The 16,969-nt window shown below is 35.9% G+C and overlaps 1 protein-coding gene across 1 annotated transcript in view; it reads left to right on the top strand.

The window, feature by feature from the left end:
• CCDC178 (coiled-coil domain containing 178) overlaps positions 1–16,969 on the top strand; it is a 70,688-nt gene that overhangs the window by 14,631 nt on the left and 39,088 nt on the right. The gene's annotated exons all lie outside the window — the stretch shown is intronic.

Raw genomic sequence — 16,969 nt, 5'->3', positions numbered from 1 at the left:
GTTTATTAAGTGCTTACTGTATGTCATAGGCTGTATTAAACACTTAATATGCATGATTTTATTAAATCTTTATGGAAGCCTTGTGTGGTAGAAAGTGCCATTATCCCCAATTATGGATGAGGAAAATGATTGCAAAGGTTGATTTCTCCTTTCTCCCAGAGCTAGCATCCAGACTAGGTGTGTCTGAGACCTATGACCACTCTATTCACCACTGTACTGAGTCATCTCTATGCCTGAAGGCATGTCAGCTATGAGGACCCAATAACATAAATGTTAAAATGCTTATACTTGGAAAACGTTGCTTTGCTTCCACCATTTTGTATCCGTTTTTAACTCCGAAACCTAATGTTTGATCGTCTGACCCTCTTGACCAAATACTCTGAGTTCTCTCATTCTGTTAATTCTATTTCATTTGAAACTTCAAACCTGACACATGTACCATTTCCCATTCTATCATACCCATTTTCTTTTACTTCCTCGCTTAACCAGTTCATCTCTTAAAACACTCACCAATTGGTATATTTGGTCCTTTATTTCTTTATCCTGCCGTCCTTTTAGTCTGACAAAGTGCCAAATCTAATGAGCTCTCTCTGATGGTCAGCCATCTTCACTCCTACACCCAGGCTGCTGAATAGTGATGGAGAACATTACACAATAATCCAAATCTGAGATATTATGCATTCATGGTTTCCAACCTCAATGGGACCTTTCATAGTGCTCTGATATTATTCTATTTGTCAATCAGAACTTCCCCTAGTATTCTTTGGTGGCTACTCTAGTCCTCTCTTTTGTTCAGGTTTCCAAATCCTCCACCTCACTACTCAGTCATCTCTTACTTCCCAAAGAAAATAGGAGATAAAATAATAGAAATGCCTCAAACCCCTGTTATCTCACCTACGCACGTCCTTGAATTCCACAAACATAATTCCCTTTGTCCTTCCATGGAAGATTCCACTGCCCCCCCCACAATGGCTCTCCCTTCACCTGTGTTCTGTCTTGTGCCTTCGCAAGGATCTTGTTCCATCAGGCGTTGTTCCAACCATCCTATGTTCCAAATCTCCTTTTTTATTAACTCCTGTCAACGTTTAAAATATTGACATTTCTCCTGTTTTCAAGAAATTTTTTCATCCCATACATCCCTTTAAATATATCCCCTTTTCACTTTCTCTTCTCATTCCATGAAACATCTGAAAAGAGTTGCCTAAATTTACTATCTCTGATCCCTCACCTCCCAGTTACTCATTTATTCATTACAATCTATATTTGGTCCTCATTATTCTAATGAAAATATCTTCAGAACAATAACCACTGTTTTTCCTGTTATCTATTGCTACAAGCATGTGCACGTGCACACACACACAAACACACACACTCTAAAACTTCGTGGCTAGAACAAGCATTTACTTGGTTACCGTTGAGCAGTTTGTTCTGGGCTCAGCTGGATAATTTTGTTGGTTCTTGCCTGGGGCCAATCATGTGGCTGCACATATCTGCTAAGTCAACTGGAAATAGTGATAAGAATGGCCTCGCTCACATGCCTGGTGGTTGGGAGAGTATTTTAAGAGGACAAATCTCAATGGGTAAGTGCTTAGTAAAGCTTTGCTTGTGTTATGTTTGCTCAAGTCCCACTGGCCAAAGCCAAGCCTGTAATCAGTCCCCCTGTTAATCCAGTAGAGTATTAGAGAAAATGTGGATGCCAGGAGACATGATTCTTTGGGAACTATTTATGTAGCAATCTATTAGCTAGTCCATTGGCAACATGATGAACCATCCATCCAAATGCAAACTATAATCACCAGCTCCCCAAAAGTTTTATTCCATAATGGTATCATGCAGACGTCCATGGTGACACATACTGCAAAAGATCTGACGCAGGCAGTATTTCTTAGGTGCAGCTTCTTTTTGACCCAGAAATATATGAATTAAAATGAGAAGTTAAATACTGTTCCTGCATACTTAGCATATAATGGTGAAGCAGGTACAGAATCATCACAAAAAACATTCTCATTTACATAAGGGGAGGAATGAAAGGCACATAGCTTTCACTAATGCATAAAATTTTGAAATTTATCAGAGCACATGATGTTAGGTCTACCACACCTGGAACCAAGGAATGTTTCTTGGTTTAGGACTCAGTTCTGCTTCCTGGGAATAGTTTCTGAATTTGTTGTTCTCCGTGTCTCTTTAATCTACTATCTGAGCTCTTTGCTCTTTGATTTTCATAATAGACCTGAATAGCTATCTCAGGCTTTTTCCTGTATTAGTCTGCTCATGCTGCCATAACAAAATACCATAGACCTTGTGGCTTAAACAACAGAAATTTATTTTCTCACAGTTCTTCTAGAGGCTGGAAGTCCAAGGTCAAGGTGCTGTCAGGGTTGATTTCTATTGGGAAATCTCTTCCTGGTTTGTAAGCAGCCTCCTTCTCACTGTGTCCCCACATGGCCTTTCCCTTGTGCCCATATGTTGAGAGAGAGCTCTGGTGTCTCTTCCCCTTCTTATAAGAACACAGGTGTTATTGTATTGGGACCCCACCCTTGTGACATCATTTAACTTTATCTGCTAATATAGTCACATTGGAGATTAAGGCTTCAACATATGAATTTTGGGCACAGACAGCTCAGTCCATAACACTGCCATAATGAGCTGGAAGCTCAGAAACTTTTCTGTATTTTGAACTCTCTCTTGTTTTTTAGGCCAAAATGTTTCAATTCTCCTAAGAACTTCAGGGTTTCATATTAATCTCATGGGGTTTAACCCCACAACTTAAAAGCTGTGGCCATATTCTTTTTTTTTTTATTTAACATAATTTCTTTTAGTTAGGTATTTTTTTATATTCTCCTAAATAGTATTGTTTTTTTAAAATAAACTTTATTTTAGAACAGATTGAGACGTCTAGAAAAATTGGGATGATGATACAGAGATTTCATATATACTTACATTGCATAATCTCTTACATTAGTGCAGTACATTTGTAGTATGGTACATTTGTTGTAATTAATGAACCAGTATTTGTACATTATTACTAACTGTAGTTCATACTTTATTTTAATTTCTTTAGGCTTATTTGAGATGAAATTCACGTAACATAAAATTAACCGTTTTAAAGTGAACAACTTGGCAGCATTTACTACATTCGCAAAGCTGTGCTGTCACCACTTCTATGTAGTTCCAGGACATTTTCACCACTGCAAAATAAAGCCTCACACACATTAAAGATTTAATCCTCATTTAACTCTCTACTCTGGCCTGGCAACCACAATCTGCTTTCTATTTCTATGTATTTACCTTTTCTGAAGTTTTTGTATAAAGGAAATCATACAATATGTGATCTTTTGTGTCTGGCTTCTCTTGCTTAGCATAACATTTTCAGGTTCATCTGCATTGCACCATGTATCAGTACTTCCTTTTTTATGGCTTAATAATATTCCACTGTATGTATATACGACAATTTGTTTAACTGTTCATCTGTTAATGGACATTTGGGTTGTTTCTACCTTTTGTCTATTGTAAATATGGCTGAAATGAACCTTCATATACAAGGATTTATTTGAGCACCTGTTTTCAATTCTTTTGGATATATACCTAGGGGTAGAATTACTTTGTCATATGGTAGTTGTATGTTTAACTTATTGAGAACCACCAAACTCTTCTTCATAGCTCAAATATTTTTGTTCTTGAGTTGTGAGAGTTCTTTATATATTTTGGATCACTAGACCCTAATCAAATATATGATTTGTGAACATTTTCTCCAGTTATGTAGGTTGTCTCAATTTTTTTGATCATGTTCCCTGATGTACAAAAGTTTTTAATTTTGCCGCAGTTCAGTTTATCTTTTTTTTTCTTTTGTTGCTCATGCTTTTGTTGTCATATCTAAGAATTCATTACCAAATCCCAGGTAATGAAGATTTACCTTTATGTTTTCTTCTTTGAGTTTTATGGTTTTAGCACTTATATTTAAATCTTTGATACATTTTACGTATAGGAGACATGTATATCCTTGGAGTCAAAGGTAAGATAATGGTGAATTAAAAATGACTACCCTCCTCCTTTATACCTCCTTCCATTAACAGTCTATTCTCTCAACCTTTAAACATAGACTGGACTTGTGACTTGTTTTGAACAAATATGTCAGAAGAAATGTCATATAACTGCTAAGCAAAGTGTCAAGAAGCCTTGAAGCTTCCGCTTTCACTCTCTTGCTGCTGTAAGTTCCCCAGGTAAAGAAGCATAATCTAGCCTCTTTGAGGATGAATGACCAAGTAGAGAGACAGACCCAACCCACAGCAAGCACAAACCATCAGACTTGTGAGTGAAGTTGTTTTGAACAATTCTATCCTAGTCAAGCTGCCAGATGACTGCATTAGTTTGAGGTCACATTAGTGACCAAAAAAACCACACAGCTGAGCCCATCTTACATGGTGACTCACAAAATTATGAGCAAATAAAACGGGGAATATTTATAGCCACTAAGTTTAAGAGTGGCTTATTATGCAGCAGTAACTTATGCACTGTTGAATACGACACTGAAATGTACAGGCACGTGTGCGTATACACCACATTAAAGTGAGTAAAATAGAAAATTTTATTCTGTGTAGTGTTGAAAATGAAACTGTTGACCACTTTCTCCTTCTGGAGAAATCCCATTTCTATTTTTTTTTTAATGTATTTTGCTAACTTGACTCTAACAGGCTTTATTCCTACTTTGGTAGATATTCCCTCCAGTCTGTATGGCAGATCATTTTTCCTCTGACCATATTGAAAATACTCGTGCTACCCAGACATGTCCTCTTCTCATTTTACTCTCCCTTTGGATAATACCATTTGAATGTATGTTATTTTATTTATGTACTGTATGCTTATACCAATTTGAGATTCCCAGCTCAGATTTCACTTTTTTTATAAGACCCATATACCCAATGCCTACTGAACATCTTTTTATATATATCTTTGAAGCACCTCAAATTCAAAACATATGAAAGTAGTTATTTCTTTCTTCTGTGTTCCCAGGTACAATTAAAGGAACATTATCCACCCAGTAACCTAAGCCAGAAAGTTGATTAATTATAATGACTGTTCACTTTTCCTTTATATACAATTACTAATTTTTTGGTTTTTTAAATTTAATTTTATTTTTTATACAGCAGGCTCTTATTATTATCTATTTTATACGTATTAGTGTATATATGTCAATCCCAATCTCCCAATTCATCACACCACCACCACCACCCGCCCTGCTCTCCCCTCCTTGGTGTCCATACGTTTGTTCTCTACATCTGTGTCTCTGTTTCTCCCTTGAAAACCAGTTCATCTGTAGCATTTTTCTAGATTCCGCATATATGTGCGAATATATGATGTTTGTTTTTCTCTTTCTGACTTACTTCACTCTGTATGACAGACTCTAGGTCCATCCATGTCTCTACAAAGGACCCAATTTTGTTCCTTTCTATGGCTAAGTAATATTCGTTGTATATATGTACCACATCTTCTTTATCCATTCGTCTGTCGATGGGCATTTAGGTTGCTTCCATGACCTGCCTATTGTAAATAGTACTGCAGTGAACATTGGGGTGCATGTGTCTTTTTGAATTATGGTTTTCGCTGGGTACATGCCCAGTAGTGGGATTGTTGGGTCATATGGTAGTTCTTTTTCTAGTTTTTTAAGGAACCTTCATACTGTTCTCCATAGTGGCTGTATCAGTTTACATTCCCACCAACGGTGCAAGAGGGTTCCCTGTTCTCCACAGCCTCTCCAGCATTTGTTGTTTGTAGATTTTCTGATGATGCCCATTCTAACTGGTGTGAGGTGATACCTCACTGTAGTTTTGATTTGCATTTCTCTAATAATTAGTGCTGTTGAGCAGCTTTTTATGTGCCTCTTGGCCATCTGAATGTCTTCTTTGGAGTAATGTCTATTTATGTCTTTTGCCCATGTTTTGATTGGTTGTGTTTTGTTTAATACTGAGCTGCATGGAGAATGTTTTGTAGTAAGAATCAACCAATTACAGCCCATGGGCCAACTTCAGCCCAAAGCCTGTATTTGTAATGCCAATGAGCTTAGAATGGTGTTAACATTTTTAAGGTTTGTAAAGAAAAACAGAAAAGAACATGTAGCCTGTTGATCTATAAAGATTAAATATTATATGCTTTTGAAAAAAAAATATTGAGCTGCATGAGCTGTTTATATATTTTGGAGATTAATCCTTTGTGTGTTGATTCATTTGTGAATATTTCCTCCCATTCTTAGGGTGTCTTTTCGTCTTGTTTATGGTTTCCTTTGCAGTGCAAAAGCATTTAAGTTTCATTAGGTCCCATTTGTTTATTTTTATTATTTTTATTTTTTTATTATTATTATTATTTGCGGTGCGCGGGCCTCTCACTGTTGTGGCCTCTCCCGCTGCGGAGCACAGGCTCCAGACACACAGGCCCAGCGGCCATGGCTCATGGGCCCAGCCGCTCCGCGGCATGTGGGATCTTCCCGGACCGGGGCACGAACCCACGTCCCCTGCATCGGCAGGCGGACTCTCAACCACTGCGCCACCAGGGAAGCCCCCCATTTATTTATTTTTGTTTTTATTTCCATTACTCTGGGAAGTGGATCAAAAAAGATCTTACTGTCATTTATGTCAAAGAGTGTTCTTCCTATGTTTTCCACTAAGAGTTTTGTAGTGTCCAGTCTTACATTTAGGTCTCTAATCCATTTTGAGTTTATTTTTGTGTATGGTGTTAGGGAGTGTTCTAATTTCATTCTTTTAAATGTAGCTGTCCAGCTTTCCAAGCACCACTTATTGAACAGGTTGTCTTTTCTCCATTGGATATTCTTGCCTCCTTTGTCATAGATTAAGTGACCATAGGTGCATGGGTTTACCTCTGAGCTTTCTATCCTGTTCCATTGATCTATGTTTCTGTTTTTGTGCCAGTACCATAGTGTCTTGATTACCGTAGCTTTGTAGTATAGTCTGAAGTTGGGGAGCATGATTCCTCCAGCTCCATTTTTCTTTTTCAAGATTGCTTTGGCTATTCGTAGTCTTCTGTGTTTTCATACAAATTGTAATATTTTTTGTTCTAATTCTGTGAGAATACCATTGGTAATTTGATAGGGATTGCTTTGGGTAGTATAGTCATTTTCACAATGTTGATTCTTCCAATCCAAGAGCGTGGTATATCGCTCCATCAGTTTCTATCATCTTTAATTTCTTTCATCAGTGTCTTCTAGCTTTCTGCATACAGGTCTTTTGTCTCCTTAGGAAGGTTTATTCCTAGGTACTTTAATCTTTTTGTTGCAATGGTAAATGGGAGTGTTTCCTTAATTTCTCTTTCAGATTTTTCATCGTTAGTGTATAGGAATGCAAGAGATTTCTGTGCATTAATTTGGTATCCTGCTACTTTGCCAAATTCATTGATTAGCTCTAGTACTTTTCTGGTATCATATTTAGGATTCTCTATGTATAGTATCATGTCATCTGCAAACAGTGACAGCTTTACTTCTTCTTTTCTGGTTTGGATTCCTTTTATTTCTTTTTCTTCTCTGACTGCCATGGCTAGGACTTCCAAAGCTATGTTGAATAATAGTGGCGAGAGTGGTCATCTTTGTATTGTTCCTGATCTTAGAGGAAATGCTTTCAGTATTTCACCATTGAGAATGATATTGGCTTTGGGTTTGTCATATATGGACTTTATTATGTTGAGGTAGGTTCCCTCTGTGCCCACTTTCTGGAGAGTTTTTATCATAACTGGGTGTTGAATTTTGTCAAAAGCTATTTCTGCATCTATTGAGATGATCTTATGGTTTTTATTCTTCAGTTTGTTAATAAGTTGTATCACATTGATTGATTTTTGTATATTGAAAAATCCTTGCATTCCTGGGATAAATCCCACTTGATCATGGTCTGTGATCCTTTTAATGTATTGTTGGATTCTGTTTGCTAGTATTTTGTTGAGGATTTTTGCCTTTATATTCATCAAAGATATTGGTCTGTAATTTTCTTTTTTTGTAGTATCTTTGTCTGGTTTTGGTATCAGAGTGTTGGTAGCCTTGTAGAATGAGTTTGAGAGTGTTCCTTCCTCTGCAATTTTTTGGAAGAGTTTGAGAAGGATTGGTGTTAGCTCTTCTCTAAATGTTTGATAGAATTCACCTGTGAAGCCATCTGGTCCTGGACTTTTGTTTGTTGGAAGAGTTTTAATTACAGTTTCAATTTCATTACCTGTGATTGTTCTGTTCATATTTTCTAATTCTTCCTGGTTCAGTCTTGGTAGGTTATAATTTTCTAAGAATTTGTCCATTTCTTCCACGTCGTCCATTTTATTGGCATAGAGTTGCTTGTAGTAGTCTCTTATGATGCTGTGTATTTCTGCGGTGTCCGTTGGAACTTCTCCTTTTTCATTTCTAATTTTATTGATTTGATTCCTTTCCCTCATTTTCTTGATAAGTCTGGCTAAAGGTTTATCAATTTTGTTTATCTTCCCAAAGAACCAGCTTTTAGCTTTATTTGTCTTTCTTACTGTTTTCTTTGTTTCTGTTTCATTTATTTCTGCTCTGATTTTTATGATCTCTTTCCTTCTAGTAACTTTGGGTCTTGTTTGTTTTTCTTTCTTTGCTTCTTTTAAATGTAAGGTTAAATTGTTTATTTGAGATTTTTTTTGATTCTTGAGGTAGGATTGTATTGCTTTAAACCTCACTCTTAGAACTGCTTTTGCTGCATCCCATAGGTTTTGGGTCGCTGTGTTTTCATTGTCATTTGTCTCTAGGTATTTTTCAATTTCCTCTTTGATTTCTTCAGTGATCTCTTGGTTATTTACCAATGTATTGTTTAGCCTCCATGTGTTTGTGCTTTTTACATTTCTTTTCCCTTGTAATTTATTTCTAATCTCATATCATTGTTGTTGGCAAAGATGCTTGATATGATTTCAGTTTTCTTCAATTTACCGAGGCTTGATTTGTGACCTAAGATGAGATCTATCCTGGAGAATGGTCCATGTGCACTTGAGAAGAAAGTGTAATCTGCTGTTTTCGGATGGAATTTCCTATAAATATCAACTAAATCTATTTAGTCTATTGTGTCATTTAAAGCTTATGTTTCCTTATTAATTTTAAGTCTGGATGATCTGTCCATTGGTGTAAGTGAGGTGTTAAAGTCCCCCACTATTATTGTGTTACTGTCAATTTCCTCTTCTACAGCTGTTAACATTTGCCTTATGTATTGAGGTGCTTCTATGTTGGGTGCATATATATTTATAATTCTTATATCTTCTTGGATTGATCCCTTGATCAATATGCAGTGTCCTTCCTTGTCTCCTGTACCGTTCTTTATTTTAAAGTCTATGTTATCTAATACGAGTATTGCTACTCCAGCTTTCTTTTGATGTCCATTTGCATGGAATATCTTTTTACATCCCCTCTTTTGCAGTCTGTATGTGTCCCTAGGTTTGAAGTGGGTCTTTTGTCAACAGCGTATATATGGGTGTTGTTTCTGTATCCATTCAAGCCTGTGTCTTTTGGTTGGGGCATTTAATCCAATCCCATTTAAGGTAATTATGGATATGTATGTTCCTATTACCAATTTCTTAATTGTTTGGGGTTTGTTTTTTGTAGGTCCTTTTCTTCTCTTGTTTTTCCCACCTAGAGAAGTTCCTTCAGTATTTGTTGTAGAGCCAGTTTGGTGGTGCTGAATTCTCTTAGCTTTTGCTTGTCTGTAAAGCTTTTGATTTCTCTGTCAAGTCTGAATGAGATCCTTGCTGGGTAGAGTAACCTTGGTTGTAGGTTCTTCCCTTTCATCACTTTAAATATATCATGCCACTCCCTTCCAGCTTGTAGAGTTTCTGCTGAGAAATCAGCTGTTAACCTTATGGGAGTTCCCTTGTATGTTATTTGTCATTTTTCCCTTGCTGCTTTTAATAATTTTCTTTGTCTTTAATTTTTGTGAGTTTGATTACTATGTGTCTTGGCGTGTCTCTCCTTGGGTTTATCCTCCCTGGGACTCTCTGTGCTCCTGGACTTGGGTGGCTATTTCCTTTCCCATGTTAGGGAAATTTTCAACTATAGTCTCTTCAAATGTTTTCTTGGGTCGCTTCTCTCTCTCTTCTCCTTCTAGGACCCCTGTAATGCAAATGTTAGTGTGTTTAATGTTGTCCCAGTGGTCTCTTAGGCTGTCTTCATTTCTTTCTTTTTTTTTTTTTTTTTTTTTTGCGGTATGCGGGCCTCTCACTGTTGTGGCCTCTCCCGTTGCGGAGCACAGGCTCCAGACGTGCAGGCTCAGCGGCCATGGCTCACGGGCCCAGCCGCTCTGTGGCATGTGAGATCTTCCCGGACCGGGGCACGAACCTGCGTCCCCTGCATCTGCAGGCAGACTCTCAACCACTGCGCCACCAGGGAAGCCCCATTTCTTTTCATTCCTTTTTCTTTATCCTGTTCCGTGGCAGTGAATTCCACCATTTTGTCTTCCAGGTTACTTACCTGTTCTACCTCAGTTATTCTGCTATTGATTCCTTCTAGTGTATTTTTCATTTTAGTTACTGTATTGTTCATCTCTGTTTGTTTGTTCTTTAATTCGTCTAGATGTTTGTTCTGTAATTCTTCTAGGTCTTTGTTAAACATTTCTGCGTCTTCTCGATCTTTACCTCCATTCTTTTTCTGAGGCCCTGGATCATCTTCACTATCACTTTTCTGAATTCTTTTTCTGGAAGGCTGCCTATCTCCACTTCATTTAGTTCAGGTTTTATCTTGTTCCTTCATCTGGTATATAGCCCTCTGCCTTTTCATCTTGTCTATCTTTCTGTGAACATGGTTTTTGTCCCACAGGCTGCAGGATTGTAGTTCTTGCTTCTGCTGTCTGCCCTCTGGTGGATGAGGCTATCTAAGAGGCTTGTGCAAGCTTCCTGATGGGAGGGACTGGTGGTGGGTAGAGCTGGTTGTTGCTCTGGTGGGCAGAGCTCGGTAAAACTTTAATCTGCTTGTCCTCTGATGGGTGGGGCTGAGTTCCCTCCTTGCTGGTTGTTCGGCCTGAGGCAACCCAGCACTGGAGCCTACCAGGCTCTTTGGTGGGGTTAATGGTGGACCCTGGGAGGGCTCATGCCAAGGAGTACTTTCCAGAACTTCTGCTGCCAGTGTCCTTGTCCCTGCGGTGAGCCACATGCCCCCCGTTTCTGCAAGAGACCCTCCAACACTAGCAGGTGGGTCTGGTTCAGTCTCCTATGGGGTCACTGCTCCTTCCCCCTGGGTCCTGATATGCACACTATTTTGTGTGTGTCCTCCAAGAGTGGAGTCTGTGTTTCTCCCAGTCCTGTTGAAGTCTTGCAATCAAATCCCGCTAGCCTTCAATGTCTGATTCTCTGGGAATTCCTCCTCTCGTTGCCGGACCCCCAGGTTGGGAAGCCTAATGTGGGGCTCAGAACCTTCACTCCAGTGGGTGGACTTTTGTGGTATAATTGTTCTCCAGTTTGTGAGACACCCACCCAATGGTTATGGGATTTGATTTTATTGTCATTGTGCCCCTCCTACCATCTCATTGTGGCTTCTCTTTGTCTTTGGATGTGGGGTATCTTTTTTGGTGAGTTCCAGTGTCTTCCTGTCGATGATTGTTCGGCAGTTAGTTGTGATTCCAGTGCTCTTGCAAGAGGGAATGAGCGCATGTTCTTCTACTCCACCATGTTGAACCAGTCTCCTACTAATTTGTTTTGATTCCACCTCTAGAATGTGTCTCAAATGCAGACAGTTCTTCCCATCCATACTGTAGGATCTTCATTCAGGCCATTCTCATTTTTGCCAGTGTTACTGTAAGAGCCCTTCACTGGTACCTCTGCTTTAGTCATTTCCTCCTCCCTTCCTTCTTCCATAAAGTAGGCCATATGCCTTCTCTTTTCTAAATGTATTGTTGCCAGTAATCTGCCTAAAACCCTCTTCTGAATGTCTCATGTCACAGTGCTTATTTCATATTCCTTGGCATGCCATAAAAGTCCTTTATAAAATAATATTTACTCTTAAGCTTCATGTCCCTTTATATACTCTATTTTAGCTTTAACTCTCTTAACCCTGGACCTTAACCCATGCATCTTCTCTTATCTCTGTTTAACCCTCATTTCTTCCCACAAACTACCTTTGCCCTCCAAAGCTTTGGATAGCTGTCTTCCCTTGAATCTCATATGACATTTTACTGACCAAATTAGCACAGTGTATTTTATTTGTTTCTTCATATCTCTGTCCTATGTGATTGTAAGATCTAGGAAGTTAAAGTCTATTTATAATTCACCACTAACCATAGTACCTACTAAAACCTGGCAGATTATAGGCATTAAATACTTCTGAATGAGTGGATTCAGGAATGATTTTTTAAAAATTATGTCAGGTTTTGCACATGCTTTTAAATGCATGGGAAGGATGTACTTGTTCTTAAGTTTAAAAATAATTTGGTGTGTTGTTTGATAAATATTGCCTGTGCTTTTGAGATGATTTGGACTTTTGAATAGGGTAGTTATAGGAAACCCCCTATTGACTGTGAGTTTAAAGGTATGAGTAGTCTTTTCAGATGAAAGTAGGTCACAGTTGTGGGAGATAGTATTCAGCGTTAGTACTCACATCTACAAATATTTTACAGTAAAAGGGAGATTCCCAACATGAAGTTAATTTTTTCGAGTAGAAAATATTTAGAAGGTTTTATGAATACTTTCTTTGTCTCAAGAACTTAAATAGCATCTAAATATTCAAAATATTTGGTAATAATTTCCAATAAAAATATGGAGTTAAAAAATCAGGGTCAGTTAGAATGTTACATGTATCAAGCAGGAGTTTGTGGGCAATGTGGTTTAGAGCTATAAGTAAATAAAGTATTTTATTTCACCCATAATTTGATGACTCCTAATATCATACATATTTAAAGTATGTCCAATTTGACATTTTTAGTCCCCCCCTTTTGTTTCTCTTTGCTCTTTGAAAGAGACAGAAATAGGAAATGCATAGGATTTTGTGGTTAGTTGGATAAAATTGATTATAAGTCGTAATCAATATTTCTAAATATCTCAAATATTTATGGTAATAAGTAATATTCTAAGCTTAATAATAACAGAAATTTTATTAAAAATAATTTAAAGTGACTTTGAGAGATTTCTAAGACTTGTCTAAATATTTCAGATAGGAAGCTATACATGGGAAACTCAAATTTTCCTCTGGTATTGTAGGCCTTCCCTATGTGAACCATTTAAGTATCCTGATAATTTGATTACTAGGTACCTGAAATTTTGCCTTCTACCATCAGATCAAAAACCGATTAAAATAATTTTTCTTTATTGCTTTATCACTTACCTCTACAAAAATGTTGTGAGGGTCAGGACTTCCCTGGTGATCCAGTGGTTAAGACTGCCTTCCAATGCAGGGGGTGTGGTTTTGATCCCTGGTCGGAGAGCTAAGATCCCACATGCTTCGTGGCCAAAAAACCAAAACATAAAACAGAAGCAATATTGTAACAGATTCAATAAAGACTTCAAAAAATGGACTATATAAAAAAAATCTTTAAAAATAAATGTTGCGAGGGTTTTTCATCTTAATATATTTCTCCGTACCGAATATAACTCTATTTCTAAAAATTTAGGTAGCATGTTTTTATCATTATAAAATACATCATTTTCTATATCATAGAAAATGTGCTATAAAGAGGATCAAACAGAATATTAATTAAGCATTACTCACTCAGTTAAGCATTATTCACTTTAAAATTTGGGACAGTTATGTCACAGTACATTAAAATGTCTCTTAACCAATTTCCTTTCTTGTGATACTTCAGCTTCAAATGGCTTCTTAGAACTAGTATCACATAAGTTAGCCTGATTACAGGTATCTGCACTATGTAGGACTCTTGAGTTTCCATAATCAAGTGATGTCATTTTTCCCAATTATTAATTAGTTTAGCATCTATTAATATACTCATCAAATGTTCATTCTCTTCTCTGCCTGTTTATCATTTGCCATTTTCTTTCTGGTTTATTTGTAATTTCTTATTGACTTGTAGAATAAATGATTATCTTTAGTTTGTTGTGTAGGTTTTAAACATATTCTCTCATTTGACTTGTCCTTTTATGTTATCTTTTATTAAAAAAAGTTCTTAATTTTAATGTACTTAAATTTATCATTTTCCCTTTATTTTAAGTGTTTTGGAACTTGTTTAAGAAATCTTTTCACTATTTCTTACAAAATTTTTCCTTTATTTTAAAATTTTGAAGTTTTTTACTTGAGATTAATTGTTTAACAATGTGAATTTATTTTGTGTGTGAGAGAATGGAATAGGTAGGTATTTTCATTTGTAAAAATATGGAAAATTATTTTTATCAACATCAATTTTATTGCAAAATCCAGTCATTTCTTAGAAATCAGCTATATCACATCAATCATATATCAAGTTTTTATATATGAGTATATTTATTGCTGGCTTCTTTGTTCCACTGGTTAATTTTATCTTTCTATTATAATACCTCATTTTACTAATTTACAATACCTCATTTTACTAATTTACATGCTTTACAATATGTTTTGATACTTGATACGGTAGTTCCCTCTTTTCTTCCTTTTTTAAACTTTGACTATTCTTGGTACATATAAATTTTAGAATAAGCTTGTTATGTTACATGTAAACACCCACTGAGATTTCAAACAATTGGATTCATCGGTTTTTTCTTATGCAGGTGAATTTAGTCTCTCCAGGGTTTTTTTTAAGATTCCATTGAGTCTCTTATACTATTGGCCCCAAAAAATTCCGGCAGTATAGCAAATACCAAAATCTGTTTAGAAGAGAGAACTGAGTATGAGGTAATGGGGAAAATGGGCAAATTGACAAAAATTTCATGCTAAAATACTAGTTTTGTAACATATTTGTATATATAGTATTCATTTAATATATATCTGTGAGTATATAACTGTGTCTATAGATATAGATAAATATATGGATAGATCAAGTGTCACATATAAGTAGAACATCTTATCCTTTCTGCCCGTTTGCATTAATTTTCTGTTATTTGTTGTTCATATAGTTTTTCCAATTTTTTTCTTGTATTGTTATTTCTTACATATTTATAGAAATATTGATAGATATCTCTTATCTTTTGTATTAGTTGTAAATTGTTATTCTGCCTGTACTATTCTTTTAACTTATTTATGGTAGCTTTTTCATAGAGATATTAGTATGTAGACCAATCTGTTATCTGACAAATTCTGGGATTTTTGTAATGTTTTAAAAATTCTTCCTCATATTAAGATTATTAAGATTTTTAATTATTTCTAATCCTTTTTTTTACATTAAGTTTATTTAACCATCTGAAGTTTATTTTTTTTTATTGCATGAGGCAGATATGATACTTTTTTCGTAATTATTTCAATTATCCTAATATTATTCATTGATTGTCCATCTCCATTTTAATTTGAAATGGAAATTTTATAATAAACTAACTCATATATCGGTAATAAAATGATTACTTATTTTAGCCTATTTTATATTTGGATAATGACATTCATGCTAAATTTCATTTTTCTCTTTTTTAGTATTGTGGAGAAAAGATATATATGCCTGGAATTTATTATTATATTCAGTATAAATTTTCTTATTTTTCATACTATAATCGTTCCTCAAATATTTGGATACTCTTTTTTGTCCTTGTATCTATAAATAATGGACCAGACTGATTACTCGTTGCTAGCATAAGTTTTTGTTGTTTTTTGTTGCAGTTATTATTTGTTTGCTTTTAAGAAGCTGTCAGGGTCTGCTTACATTGAGGGTTTTATGCAGTGTATAAGAATTTTACTCAGGCTCTTTGTAAATAGGAGGTAATATGCTTAGGCAAGAAAGTTGTGGGCCTTTTCTTTTGCCTTAATAAGCTTACTTTTGAGTTTGTAGCCCCTTAGAATCTTTTCCCTCATTGATAAATCTGTTTTTATTTTTCCTCACTCACCTGTTTGGGTCTATGTAAGATTCTGCTAGTTATGTAGGCCCTGTTTTGTTTCTCTCTAGAACCATAACTTCTATTCTTAGATAGCCTCTCCATCTTAGGCAGATCTCCAGTGTGGTTAGAGAATTCTTCTCATGGCAATGACTAGAAGGTAACTTCTCAGCCATGTATTCTCGATTCTTGGGATAGAAAGCAGTAAGACTGGACTGGCCCATCTCATCACAGGCAGTCCTTTAATTATTTACTTTGCCTATCACCTGGTTATTCTCACATACTGGGAATTTCTCATGAGTTCCACACAGAAGCCTTTTACCTCCCCTGAAATGGTCTCCACTTGTCTCTTCTGAGTTATACTTTTCTGTCCTCTGTTTTGACTATCAGTCTCATCTGATTACTCTGTTTCTGGGAATTCTTCTCAAATATATGTTCCAATGATTTTATTGACATACCTATATATTTTTTCCAAGAAATTTTGGTATGATATGGGAATTGGGGAAAAGTAATCATGTATCTTCAATTTAAATTCTTGAATTGGAGATTGTCTATGAAACGCACAACATTCTGACTGTATATTCCTTGTGTTTTTGTTAATTTGTGCCCCTTAGAGCCCAAGGTAGTGTTAGAATATATCTGTAGAACACGACTCCTACCAAGGAGTTTATAGTCCAGAAGAGGGATATTACTCTGAAAAACTAAATATTTGTGAACTTACATGTAATTATGTGTTTCCAATTTTTGGTAATATATTAAATATCATGCACTTACGATTCTGTGGAAAGTCTTTTAGGAGTAAATGGCATTTGAAGTGACCCTTGATGTAAAGGTAAAATTTAGAAACAGATAAAAGATGAGAACAATTAGGTGAGAGTAATAATAAAAGGACTAGCTAAGGTAAGTATATAGCTGTTGTGGAAACAACAGAGTATAATTTGACAAAAATATAATGGGGAATGTGAAGTAGAGTATTTGTAATTTTGTCAGTGAGTTTAGGTGTGAGTTAAATTTACTATCTTTTTTTTTGAATTTTATTTAATTTATTTTTTTA

This window comes from Delphinapterus leucas, chromosome 14 (assembly GCF_059928025.1).
Source record: "Delphinapterus leucas isolate spDelLeu-1000000601 "Yukka" chromosome 14, BTC_Dleu_Yukka2, whole genome shotgun sequence".
In the NCBI taxonomy this organism is placed as follows: domain Eukaryota; kingdom Metazoa; phylum Chordata; class Mammalia; order Artiodactyla; family Monodontidae; genus Delphinapterus; species Delphinapterus leucas.
Note: the sequence above shows the minus strand (reverse complement) of the source record. Positions and strands in the feature narration are given on the sequence as shown.